This window comes from Echeneis naucrates, chromosome 2 (genome assembly GCF_900963305.1).
Source record: "Echeneis naucrates chromosome 2, fEcheNa1.1, whole genome shotgun sequence".
NCBI classification, from domain to species: domain Eukaryota; kingdom Metazoa; phylum Chordata; class Actinopteri; order Carangiformes; family Echeneidae; genus Echeneis; species Echeneis naucrates.
In genome coordinates, this window is record NC_042512.1 from 3,496,778 (window position 1) to 3,509,798 (window position 13,021).

Genomic DNA, 13,021 nt, shown 5'->3' on the forward strand with positions numbered 1-13,021 from the left:
ACTCGGCCACCTCGTCATGAACACAAAGGTACATGTGATGACAAAAAAACAGCCATTGGGAAGAAGCTGCAGCACCTGAACAGGGACTTGAACCCTGGATCCTCAGATTAAAAGTCTGATGCTCTTCAATAAGATCTGACTTCATCTTCCAAGCTGCCCCCTCGTGGTCATTTGATACACTGCAGGTGGAAATCTCAGTACTTTTTAACCACCACAGCCGCTTTGACAGAAAGTGGATGTGGTGGTTAAAAATTACACAAAACTCCAGAGGACATTACAACCTGAACATAGTGAGCAGAGTGGTGCAGCGGAAGCGTGCTGGGCCCATAACCCAGAGATCGATGGATTGAAACCATCCACTGCTGTTTATACACACTGGATGTCCCATCATGAGACATGAGTCTTTCAGCAGCACTGATTAACAGGAAAACACTGAGAATGTTGTCTATCATAAGGAAATGATATATCTGCAGTCTTTGCTCTGATCATTGTAACTTTGTGTTATTGTTGTATCTGATAAGTTAAGCTGCACTTCTAATGACCACCAGGGGGCAGTTCCACTGGTTGGAAAAAGACTTCAGACTGCATTGAAGTCTATGGAGAGAACATCAAGTCCTGAGATGCTGCTTGTGGCCAGTATGGGGATTGAACCCATGACCTTGGCGTTATTAGCACCACGCTCTAACCAGCTGAGCTAACCGGCCTTCCACGGCCATCTATTCCACAAAACGTCAGGATGTTCCAAAGGGAGATATGAAGACTCTGCAGTTACCTGATTGGTCAGAGAGTTTTAATGGAACTCCTGCAGAAGAAGTTACATGAGTTTATCTCAAAGACCTTAAAATAGGTGCTGCTGGGATTGGAACCCAGGATCTCCTGTTTACTAGACAGGCGCTTTGACCAACTAAGCCACAGCACCACTGGGTTGCATGGAAATATACAGAGGATCTTAAAATATTCCAACATAAGTAGCTGACCGTCATGACACAGACACCTGAAACACCTCCTGTGTGGAGAGTGGAGTGTGTCTTTGGATGAAAGATACACTGTTTGGTTCTGAGCTGATCATTAATAATAAAAGTGATGAACTGTGGATGGCAGCCTGCTGTTGGTCTGACTGAACAAGGATGCAGAAACAACAGACAAAGTCAAATGAATCAGAATTAAAAATTAAGAATTAAGAGTTCAATTCAGTATAAAATGTCTTTTTAATAATCTGACATCACAAACCTTCTGACATCACAGATCGTCTGACATGGCAAAAGCAGTGCAAAAGTTCACTGCAAATGCACAGCAAATTGCAGTGAAAAAAAAAATATCACTGCAAATGCACACAGGCCGGTTAGCTCAGCTAGTTAGAGCGTGGTGCTAATAACTCTTGTCCAGAAACTGCAAGTAAAAGCTGTAATACAGGAAGTGATGAGCAGGAACTCCACTGAGAGTGAAGCACTGCTGGGTTTGAATGCAGGATGTTCTGTTTATAAGACAGACACTTTAAGCAGCGAAGCATCAGTGCTGCCAATTTCTCTGCAGTTTTTCTCTAAAACCACGTCTGTGTCAGTCAACGCTTGTGCTCCTCACAATTGTGTGTCACTTCCACAAAGGTTGAAAGCTGTGCTTCCACACAACAAGAAGGTGCCCTGTCCTTTGAGTAGAAAACTATCCAGGCTGGAAAATGCTGAGTCACAGGAGCATTGCTGTGCATGGTTGTTGTGGCAGAGTGGTTAAGGCGATGGACTAGAAATCCATTGGGGTTTACCCGCGCAGGTTCGAATCCTGCCAACAACGTTTGCATCCTTTTATGGACCAAGTTTTCCATTTGGGGAGAGACACAGCTGAGTGCTGTTGTTCGGACTCTAAGAGGAGGAGAGCACTCACTGTGTTCAGTTATCATTATCAAGGCCGGTGAGAGGGACACACCTTTAGTTCCACTTCCAGGTCATGGAAGCAATAATGAGAAGTCATTTCTACTGTTTGCTGTGCTGAAATAGCTCATTTGGGAGAGCGTTAGATTGAAGATTTAAAGGTCCCTGTTTCAATCCCGGGTTTAAGCAGCTATTGTGGGACAGCATTCCCTGAGCTTTGTTTTTTAATTATGGAGTTAAAGTCACTTAGTGTAACACATCACTGATTCTATGTCTCCAACATGAACGCCTTTTATACCAGGCATTTTTTCTCAAAACAATGACTTAACTTTTTGCTACAGAAAAAACAAGAACAACCATGGAAGCATTTCAAAAAGAAAGCCAATTTTGATTGTTTTATTTGTATCTTCAGCTCAGTCCCCACTTTGGAAACTAACAGTGAGCTACTGGCAGTGGTGGGATTCAAACCCACGCCTCTGAAGAGACTGGAGCCTAAATCCAGCGCCTTGGACCGCTCGGCCACACTACCATACACTTGTGTAGAATAAGAACTAAGGAAAGGTTCTCTGACTTAAACAGGTTCATTTCAATGTTGTGTGTTGTGTTCTTGTTGTGTTCTTGTGTGTCCAAAAGACATCTTTGACAGCCTTTTGGACACACAGCAGTCAGCGTGACGCATCCACCCTCACAATATTTCATTGTGTGGTTGAAAGAGGAGGAAGAATATTGGAAATGTAGGTTAAAAAAAAAAACAGAAAATGAATGTGACGGTTAAAAATTACACTATTCTCCAGAGGAGACTGCAACCAGAACACCCTGAGCATAGTGGCGCAGCGGAAGCGTGCTGGGCCCGTAACCCAGAGGTCGATGGATCAAAACTGTCCTCTTTTATTTATACATGCTGCTACATATACATACTGGATGTCCCATCATGAGACATGAGTTTTTCAGCAGTGCTGATTAACAGGAAGACATGGACAATGTTGTCTGTCATTTCTATAATATTGATCGTTGTAACCTCCAGCTGATGAAAACCCAAAAGTAGTTTGTTTCTACAACATCTGACCTGAGCAACAAGGCTCTTTGACCAACTAAGCCACAGCACCACTCTGATTTACAGGGATGTATTTTGGATCTGAAAATACCCCCAACATATGTGGCTGACCATCATGACTCTTACCAAAGTTTCTTTAGCATATAATAAACTGTCACATTAATGTCCTGAATGTGCTGTGTGTAAATAATGAGGTTCATCAAAACAAAGTCAGAACCAGAGCTCAGACTGTTGGTACACAAACAAAGAAAGGCATACTTGTGGATTCACAAGATTATATCAGGATCTGACCTTTTCCTGTTCCATCAGTAACCATCAAAGGAGATGCTGATTCTGTGATGTCACAAAGGTTCTAATGACATCACAGAGATCAAAGGCTCCTCCCACTTTTTCTCATGACCTCCACCATAGAGTGCTGCCTGCTGCAATAATGCTGCCTTTAATAGAAGTTTAGGAACATTTGATGAAAGAATACATTTTGATGACAATTGGAAATGTCTGTTTATTGTTTATCACTTGTTAGGATCCCTGTTTGCTGTCACTGAGGCAGCAGCTACTCTTCACACAGCTAAACTTCACACAGCTACATGTGGTTCCATGGTGTCATCGTTAGCAATCTGGACTTTAAATCTGTCATTCATAACATATTTAGATTTAGTTAAACTCTTTGAGTTTAGTTTAGTTTTGAGTTCCAGCCAGAGATGTTAGTGATCAGAGACAGCTTGACATGGCAGGTTTCAATCTTGGTGAAGTCCCTTTGAGGAACAGAGGGAACATCATCCTGTTGTCGATGAATAGTCCTGATTGGTGGTTTTTCTGTCATTTCTTGTGGTTGTCCTGCAGATTTGGTTCTCTGACAGTACTATAAATGTTGTAAGAGAGCTTTGATGACTGAGAAGTTCTCCCCCTCAGAAAAAGTCTGACTGTATGATAAATATGGTTTAAAACATTTTGAATGCCGTAAATGTTATGCTGAGAAAGTCTCTCGGGGAATGATTCTCGCTTAGGGTGCAAGGGTTCAAATCCCGGATGAGCCCATTGTGTTATGTTGCCAATATCAGTGCCTGACCATCATGACTCTTACTCTAAACTACTGTTTCTCTAGTCCAGAGACTGCAAGTAAAAGCTGTAATACAGGAAGTTATTATTGCCATATCTCCAACTCTTGTGTAGAAAAATTCTGTGTCTGTATCACAGAGGAAGGAAACACAAATGGGAGAAAAACACTCAGTCACACTCATGAAGTCTAAAAAGGGACACCAGATGGAGAAGGGGAGAAAAATCAAACCAGCAGCTAAAGTGTGAAAATAATGATTAACTGCAGCTGAACAACAACCAAAGTTTCACACAGAGAGGCTGCAGCCTGGTGTGGACTATAATTACTACGATACCATACTATATCTGCTGCTTTTTTCTGAAAGTCATATCTCAGTATCCTTCTGGATGTGCTTTTGTGATGTGTCAGAGCTCTTTCTTCCATTCTCTCCTCAAAACCTTTGGACACAGTTTCGCAACTCTGTGCGACTCTGTGGCGCAATGGTAGCGCATCTGACTCCAGATCAGAAGGTTCCGTGTTCAACTCACGTCAGGGTCACATCATCTGTTTGCACTTTTGGTAAACCCTCACATACTCACATGAGTTGAAATGGAGGAGACTTGAGCTTCAGCAAGTTAGGATTCGGCACTCTCACCGCCGCGGCCGGGGTTCGATTCCCGGTCAGGGAAAGTGTTTTTACTGAGGAAATACAGGTGCTATTCTTCATATTTGATCAACGACCAACGAGCCATGAGCTGCAAGAGTCTGTCTAACGTAGCTGAGTTAGATGTAACAAACTTAAGTTTCCAAGGAGGACTCTGCTAATCATGTGTATTCAGTGTTGTTTAAGAACAGTTTAACGTGCAAACAGAAAACAAACAATTGTAGAGTTCTTACCTGAGCTTCGGTGATGCAACACTCCGTTTATAACAGTTTTACATTTAATAAAACACTTCAAGATTGTACTCGCTCAGCCACACAATGACACACATATGACATATGATTTTTTTCACAGATAGAAATTATTTCATTCAGTTCAAATTTGGGTGCCCCCTGCCAAACCTACATGTTTTCATACACAAGCATGAACTCTGGTTGACTGTGATGTTTCTCATTTCAGCCCACCTGGTGTTGGTATCGTCTTTCACTGGCTTCTATAACTTTTGTTCACAGGGAGACAAAAAATGCCCAAATTAGCTGATTAGTTTTCATTGACAAGAAACAAACTGGCAGTGGTGGGATTCGAACCCACGCCTCCGAAGAGACTGGAGCCTTAATCCAGCGCCTTGGACCGCTCGGCCACACTACCCTGTGAACAGAAGTTAAGGAAGCCATTTTCCTGTTGCAGCCTGCTATAAGATAAAAATTAAGAAAAAAAAATATATAATCTTGCTGTGCAGGTGCAAATGAAGATCATTATATGCATCATAATCATGGACCAGTAAAGATGGTGACAGATAGAACATCATGTTATGTCAGCACCACAAATGTAGTTCAAAGAAGTACCAAGATGTACAGAGGATGTGAAAATATTGCAAAGTAAGTGGCTGACCATCATCTAACCCTCCTACCAAAGTGTGTCTCCTGTGAAAAGCAGTCAATCACTAATATCCCTTCTCCTCAGCACAACATTACCATTGCTCCAGTTGCCAAGATACTGCAACTAACAACCAGACAGCTCCATAGTGTAACAGTTAGTACCCTTACTGACTGAAAGGCAACAGATGGGCTCGTCGGAGATTTGAACCCGTGATCTCTCGCACCCCAAGCGAGAATCATACCCCTAGACCAACGAGCCATGTGGACAGCAGAGTCCACTGCTAGAAATGCAAAACATCCTCCAAAAAAATCGCCAAAAATCATTTCAAAATAAAAGCCAGTTTAGATAATTTTATTTGTATCTTTAGCTCAGATGTAGCAAAGCGCAACAATGCTGTCAATAAGGATTTTTCCCATTTGGGTTACTTGAAGTGATGGTGGCCACTGATGCAACACTCCGTTTATAACAGTTTTACATTTAATGAAATACTTCACTGCAAAAATGACACACATATGACATTATGGGAAATCTCAAAACTGTGTCCAAATGTTTGGAGGAGAAAATGGAAGAAAGATGTGTTTGACAGCCTTTTGGACACACAACCAGTCAGCGTGACCCATCCAACCTCACAATATTTCATGGTGTGGTTGAAAGAGGAGAGAGAAAATTGGAAATGTAGGTTAAAGAAACCTGAGCTTGAACCTCACTCAGGTACAACCTCAGATGCCGAAACCCGGGATTGAACCAGGGACCTTTAGATCTTCAGTCTAACGCTCTCCCAACTGAGCTATTTCTGCTGGCTGAGCTCACTAATGCAGGATGTTCTGTTCACCATCTACTTCTCCAAAGTCCCACAGTGAAGGCTTCAAATGCACATGTCTCACAGTGTTATCATGCCAAGAGAAAGAACTGACTGATTCTGACAACGGGACATTACCATGGCCCAGTGACCACGTGGCCTAATGGACAAGGCGTCTGACTTCGGATCAGAAGACTGAGGGTTGGAGTCCATTCGTGGTTGGGAAGTTATGTATTACAGGTTATACCATATTTAATGGTTCTGGTGAAACCAAAGTAGAGGAAAGGGGCAGTGCAAGTTGATCAATGTAGAATGTAGTTTGTTATTTGCATCACTGCCTCAGCAGAGGTGGGTTTTGGGCCCAGCACTCTTCCACTGATCCACTGCTACTTCACACTCAGCTGTGAACCGATCCAATGAGTGCTGTCGTTCTCAGGCTGATGGTGCTGAAAGGAGCACATCATCTGCAAAATCCTCCAGATGCTGACCTGGAACCCCTCCTTACCACGGCTCTCAAAATAATTTTAATAAGAGTTTGGTCTAGACCTGCTCTATATGTACTTGACGTAACAAGAGGTCCCCAGTTCAAATTTGGGTGTCCCCTGCCAAACCTGCATGTTTTCATACGCAAGCATGAACTCTGTTTGACTGTGATGTTTCTCATTTCAGCCCACCTGGTGTTGGTATCGTCTTTCACTGGCTTCTATAACTTTTGTTCACAGGGAGATGAAAAATGCCTGAATTAGCTGATTAGTTTTCATTGACAAGAAACAAACTGGCAGTGGTGGTTAATGTTAGCTTTGATGGCACAATGTCAGCTACACAGTGTATTGCAGTCAGCTGTGTATGAGGCAGCTGAGCTGCAGACCAGTCAGGGGGCATCACCTGCCTGGTGAACACATGGCACCAGGATCCACTGTGTCAAGTCAAAGTCAAAAGTAGACCAAGACCTAGAAGAACACACCTTACAGAAGTAGATTTGAAAGAAGAGCAGTTCCTGTCAGAGGGGGACAACTTTTAGTCTCGATCTGATGTTCTTTTCATTTAGACTCCATACAGGCTGTTAATTATTACTTTAATGAAACCAGACAGCAAACCTCACACAGCTCCATAGTGTATCATATTGAATGAAAGACAACAGTTGGGCTCGTCTGGGATTTGAACCCAGGACCTCTCGCACCCTAAGCGAGAATCATACCCCTAGACCAACGAGCCATGTAGCACAAACAAACAGATGATCTGACCCTGACGTGAGTTGAACATGCAACCTTCTGATCTGGAGTCAGATGCGCTACCATTGCACCACAGAGTCACATGGAATGACAAAACTGTGTCCAAACATTTGGAGGATAGAATGGAAGAAAGAGCTCTGACACATCACAAAAGCACATCCAGAAGGATACTGAGATAGGACTTTCAGAAAAAAGCAGCAGGGTAATTATAATATGGTATCGGAGTAATTATAGTCCACACGAGGCCGCAGCCTCTCTGTGTGAAACTTTGGTTGTTGTTAATCATTATTTTCACACTTTAGCTGCTGGTTTGATTTTTCTCCCCTTCTCTATCTGGTGTCCCTTTTTAGACTCCATGAATGTGACTGAGTGTTTTTCTCCCATTTGTGTTTCCTTCCTCTATGATACAGACACAGACTGCAGAGAAACTGGCAGTACTGATGCTTAGCTGCTAAAAGTGTCTGTCTTGTAAACTGGACATTCTGCATTCAAACCCCAGCAGAGCTTCACTCTCAGTGGAGTTCCTAATCATCACTGAAACAAACTGATGAGAATCATCACTTCCTCTATCTGCCATAATTTAGTGGTTGGGGCTGTGTTTAGTATTGATGATTGACTGCTTTCCACAGGAGAAAAACTTTGGTAAGAGTCATGATGGCCACTAATTTTGGAGACATAACACAACGGGTTCGTCCGGGACCTCTCGCACCCTAAGCGAGAATCATACCCCTACAGGATGTCCTGTGACACAGACCAGGAAAGTTGGCCTCATATGGAACATCTTTAGTGGAGAATGGCCAACGATACATGAGGGGAGAAAGATGTGCGGCATTCTGTCCAGCTACAGCTGCGTCAGGTTAAAAACCCGCTCTGATTTGAAATGCTCGCCTTTGATGGAAGTTAAGTCCATAAAAATGGTTGTATTGTTGTCCACACACTCCCTGATGGTCTAGTGGCTAGGATTCGGCACTCTCGCTGCCGTGGCCCGGGTTCGATTCCCGGTCAGAGAAAGCTTTTTTTATTGAAAAATGCAGGTGATTGAGCCCCTAACATAAAAATGTTATCATGCACCTGGGGGTTTTCCAGGTCGAAGTTTCAACGAGCTTTGAGTCTATCCCTGAACTCTGAGTATTGGATTCCAGAACAGTCACTCTGGCCGAGTGGTTAAGATGGTAAAGATGGTGGTAAAGATCAAAAGAGGATGTAGATCAGTGGTAGACGTTCATCAAAATGACAGGACATGCTAGTGGTAGGTCCATTGTTGTAAAGTAAATCCCCATACCGGGAGTCGAACCACGGCCGCCTGGGTGAAAACCAGGAATCCTGACCGCTAGACCATATGGGACTCCAAAGTGCTCAATTTAGGCTCCAGTCTCTTCGGAGACGTAGGTTCAAATCCCACCACTGCCAGTTGCCCCAGCTGTGCGGTACGCTCGACCACTGAGCTACATCCCCTGCATGGTGTGGCAGCTTTAGCAACTTTAGCTAACCACATTCACAAGTCACATTCATGCAGCTTGTATAGAAACAGTTCATTCCATCAGAATGAACCTTCACCTGTTAAGGTAACAGTTTGGTAACAGTCAAAGCTCCGTACACAACAACAGTCCTGCTTCTGTTTACCAAAAGCCTCCAAAGCCCACCCAGAGACCTGCTGTGTTTAGTTCACTTGCTGCTGTATCTCCAAAGAGCTGAAGTCTTGTGGAGAATGTGGGCATCAATCACAACAAGAAGGTGCCCTGTCCTTTGAGGAGGAAACTATCCAGGCTGGAAAATGTTGAGTCACGGGAGCTTTCCTGCCTGTGGTTGTTGTGGCCGAGTGGTTAATGCGATGGACTAGAAATCCATTGGGGTTTCCCCACGCAGGTTTGAATCCTGCCAATAAAGGTTAGTTGTTTTCATGGACCAAGTGTCCCATTTGGGGAGAGACACAGCTAACTGCTGTTGTTAGGACTCATCTAAGAGGAGGAGAGCACTCACTGGTGCTCAGTTATCATTATCAAGGCCGGTGATAGGGACACACCTTTAGTTCCACTTCCAGGTCATGGAAGCCATAATGAGAAGTCATTTCTACTGTGTGCTGTGCTGAAATAGCTCATTTGGGGGAGCGAACAAAAGGACCCACAACAGCTGCTGAAACCCAGGATTGAAACAGGGACCTTTAAATCTTCAATGTAACGCTCTCCCAAACAGGCAGGATCTCTGTGAGACACAAAAGGAGCAACATTTTGGATAATTATAGCTTATTATAGAGCCCACACTTTAAGAACGGCGGCCCTATAAGCATCCAACAGCATCACTGAGTCAGGAGCACAGTGACAACTGTACACATTACTGGAGAAAGTGATAAATGACATTCTGCATCTATTTGAGTCAGTGAGGAAATATGTGAAGAGAAGAAGCTGCTCGTTCTCCTTCAACAGTTTGATCTGAGGAAAAGTCACTTCCTCTTTTCAGGAATCAACTTCTACCATCTGTCCACTAGATGGAGATATCTGAGCATCAACGTAAAAATCCTCCGGTCTTCCATGTGTGAACTATAATACCAGTGAATTAAACAAAGATCGTCCCTGGGTGGGCTCGAACCACCATCCTTTCAGTTAACAGCTGAACGCGCTGACCGATTGCGCCACAGAGACATGATGACCAGTTCCTGTTACAGCCTAAAACCATAAACTGAACATGAATCCAGCACTCAGCGTTACAGCAGCACACCTCTGTTACTGTGGAGCTGTGTCTCTTTTCTACTTTATTATAGATGACAGAAAAAAACTCCAGATAAGAAGCAGCTGTACATGCAGTGACTAGTTCTCCTGCTCAGGTATCGTCTCTCAGGGCATCATGTGTTGTCTTTGTGTGTCTTTGTGTCCGATGCTTCACAGCTCACAGGCCAAAGTACGTGCTGGCCTTCATGGCTGACATGTACAGATGAGTTACCTCAATGTAAGTATCATAGGTACAGCACACAGCTGAAACATTTACTGTTCAGGGTGGAATACGGCACCTCGCTCAGTGCTTGTCCAGGCAAGAAAAGGTTCAGCTGCCAGCTTGTTATATCAACAATGTGTCACATTCTAAAGCAAGGTACTGTTCAGAACAGATAAAAAACTTTATGACACGGACCACTTAAGTTGGTGACAGGTAGAACATCATGTTTCTTGATGTTACTTCATTACATTTGAAAATTGTGAGCTTGGTGTATTTCATTGGCATTTTTGGGGGGGCAGGTGGGACTTGAAAATGAATCCTTGTCAGAAATGATTGAGCAATAAAGAACAACGATAAATGAGGGGAGAGGGGTGAACAACATTAATGGGCTGGAAAACTGTATCTGCCATAGAAGAAGACATTCATAAAGAGTTGAATGTCTTCAACTCTTTCAACTCATTCAAAATGTCATATGAGGGGCTCGTTCAGGATTTGAAACTGGGAACTCTTGCACCCTGAGTGAGAATCATACCTGTACACCAACAAGCCCTGGAAGGAGGAAATGTTGATAGTGTCCATGGTTTTGCACACCACAATTGTCATCCAACAACATAACATTCCTTTATTTTGTTGTTTATGTCTTTATTGCTCACTGCTACAGTTAGTGAAATATAAAACACATATGAATTCTATTTTAATCTGTTCATTTTAAATTCCTGATCTGGTGGCAGCTGCAGCTTTTTTCTAATGTTAAAATGAATGAAGTCAGATTTTGTTGTCTGGTCCTCAGCTCCAGGTGGAGAGTCCTTCAGTTTGTGGAGGATTTCAGTGAAAATAAAGGTCGTGTTGTGTGTATAGTAGCAGCATAAAGACTGGGTCCCGCTGTTTTACTCAGGCTGAACTACAGCGTCTATTCACGGGCGCGATCCCACTACTGAGCGGCACGGGGGCTTTGACCTGCTCCGTGTCCGACCTGGGCCGGTGCACCCCTCCTTAGACGACCTGGTGATCCCGGGCTCCCCCCGGAGCACCATATCGATACCGAACTTAGTGCGGACACCCGATCGACATAGTCCGCTGCAGCCCAGAGCTCCTGAGCTCAAACGCTCCTCCAGCCTCAGCCTCCCGGTAACTTGGATTACAGGCGCGCGCCACCGCACCCGGCGAGGGACGCACTTCCTGATTGGACTTTTAGCCTTTAGCAGTGACGTCACAAAAGGCAGCAGCGCTTCAGACTCACACATCACTTCAAACCTTTGAGGAAGTGACACACAACTGTGAGGAGCCCACGTGTTGACCGACACAGACGTGGTTTCAGAGACAAACAACATGGCAGTGAAGCGCACACTCTTATTTTGAAGGACAGTATTTTTTTTGTCATGCTTTCTTTTATTCTTTTGAGTGTTAATATTGTAGGAAGGAATTTACAGTTACAGATGTTGATGTTCAGGTTTAAAACATACACAAATGCCGGGAGGGAGGTCTGCGAAGCACCGGAAGTAGAATGCATATTTTATTTTGTAATCTCCATTTACCTTCTTGCGCTGCATATTACTTCCTCTTGCTCGCGACTCTCCTTCAAGAAAATTGCGCATTTCTGATGCTCTTTGTATTTTTTTTTTATCGTTTTTGTTGTGTAAATTGAACTAAGTTAGTAAAAAAGACTTACAACGTTGATGTAAACACAGAGTTAAGTTGTAAAACTATATATTTTGTTACTTTCATGCATAATCTCGCTAATTAGAGGAGAAGTGGAGAAGCATGAGTTGCTCGGCTGCTACTTAGCTTATAACGCCAGAGTGTGCTATTGAGACTGGATGCTAACAGGAGCCATGTAGTGACTGTGTTCATGGTGTTACAGAGCACAGAGGGCATGTAGGAGAAAAACCTGTCAACACCTGTGAATGTTTCTTCTCCACAATGCAGGTATGTGAGTTATTCTTTTTTTAGTTTTCTTAGGTTGATGTACATTTTATTTAGTTGGGTTAGGGTTAGTTGTTTGTGCTCTGAAATAAAGCTGGTCCCTTCCGGGTACTTTTCCTGTGTGAGGGGAACAGATGAGCACAGGTGAACCCCATGTGAGGGTCAAACTCACAGCTTTCATATAATGAGACTGCAACATCTAGGCCTGGAAGTCAGCTTAAGTAAGAGTGAGATGGAGGAGACCTGTCAGTGCTGCTTTTCATGTAGAGCAGCTCCGTTTTTAAAAAGTTGGAGTAAAAACTAATATTGCATTGGCCGGGAATCAAACTCGTGAAAGTACACATCGTTCTGCAGTTGTCAGTCAGCAGCAGCAGCAGCAGCAGCAGGTACTGCTCTGAGCTCTGTCCTCTCCCTCCTCCCAAAACGACCACAGTGTTCAAATTTACACATGGAAACTGTCAGTGTGGCTGAACTGGTCTGGTTGCAGAGGACGCTCCAGAATCAAGCCATGTCAAGCCAGTGGGTTTATTTATACCACCTGCTGTTAGTTGTTTCAATTTAATTTAGTTAATGGTATTAAAACGTAAACGTAAACGTAAACGTCTGCGTGTCATGAACTGAAAGCTGTTTAATAATGTGTTAGT

General features: G+C 43.5%; 12 non-coding genes across 12 annotated transcripts; 3 read left to right on the top strand and 9 right to left on the bottom strand.

The window, feature by feature from the left end:
• Positions 1-630: 630 nt before the first annotated feature.
• Positions 631-704, bottom strand: trnai-aau (transfer RNA isoleucine (anticodon AAU)). Its single transcript has one exon. It is a non-coding gene; the product is annotated as a tRNA-Ile (tRNA).
• Positions 705-845: 141 nt separating this feature from the next.
• On the bottom strand, positions 846-919 carry trnat-agu (transfer RNA threonine (anticodon AGU)). The gene has a single exon. It is a non-coding gene; the product is annotated as a tRNA-Thr (tRNA).
• Positions 920-1,706: 787 nt separating this feature from the next.
• Positions 1,707-1,788, top strand: trnas-aga (transfer RNA serine (anticodon AGA)). The gene has a single exon. It is a non-coding gene; the product is annotated as a tRNA-Ser (tRNA).
• A 524-nt stretch (positions 1,789-2,312) lies between these two features.
• On the bottom strand, positions 2,313-2,394 carry trnal-uag (transfer RNA leucine (anticodon UAG)). Its single transcript has one exon. It is a non-coding gene; the product is annotated as a tRNA-Leu (tRNA).
• A 2,047-nt stretch (positions 2,395-4,441) lies between these two features.
• Positions 4,442-4,513, top strand: trnaw-cca (transfer RNA tryptophan (anticodon CCA)). Its single transcript has one exon. It is a non-coding gene; the product is annotated as a tRNA-Trp (tRNA).
• Positions 4,514-5,182: 669 nt separating this feature from the next.
• Positions 5,183-5,264, bottom strand: trnal-aag (transfer RNA leucine (anticodon AAG)). The gene has a single exon. It is a non-coding gene; the product is annotated as a tRNA-Leu (tRNA).
• Positions 5,265-5,681: 417 nt separating this feature from the next.
• Positions 5,682-5,753, bottom strand: trnap-ggg (transfer RNA proline (anticodon GGG)). The gene has a single exon. It is a non-coding gene; the product is annotated as a tRNA-Pro (tRNA).
• Positions 5,754-6,219: 466 nt separating this feature from the next.
• trnaf-gaa (transfer RNA phenylalanine (anticodon GAA)) lies at positions 6,220-6,292 on the bottom strand. The gene has a single exon. It is a non-coding gene; the product is annotated as a tRNA-Phe (tRNA).
• A 1,145-nt stretch (positions 6,293-7,437) lies between these two features.
• On the bottom strand, positions 7,438-7,509 carry trnap-agg (transfer RNA proline (anticodon AGG)). Its single transcript has one exon. It is a non-coding gene; the product is annotated as a tRNA-Pro (tRNA).
• A 25-nt stretch (positions 7,510-7,534) lies between these two features.
• trnaw-cca (transfer RNA tryptophan (anticodon CCA)) lies at positions 7,535-7,606 on the bottom strand. The gene has a single exon. It is a non-coding gene; the product is annotated as a tRNA-Trp (tRNA).
• An 858-nt stretch (positions 7,607-8,464) lies between these two features.
• trnae-cuc (transfer RNA glutamic acid (anticodon CUC)) lies at positions 8,465-8,536 on the top strand. Its single transcript has one exon. It is a non-coding gene; the product is annotated as a tRNA-Glu (tRNA).
• A 1,555-nt stretch (positions 8,537-10,091) lies between these two features.
• On the bottom strand, positions 10,092-10,165 carry trnan-guu (transfer RNA asparagine (anticodon GUU)). The gene has a single exon. It is a non-coding gene; the product is annotated as a tRNA-Asn (tRNA).
• Positions 10,166-13,021: the final 2,856 nt, after the last annotated feature.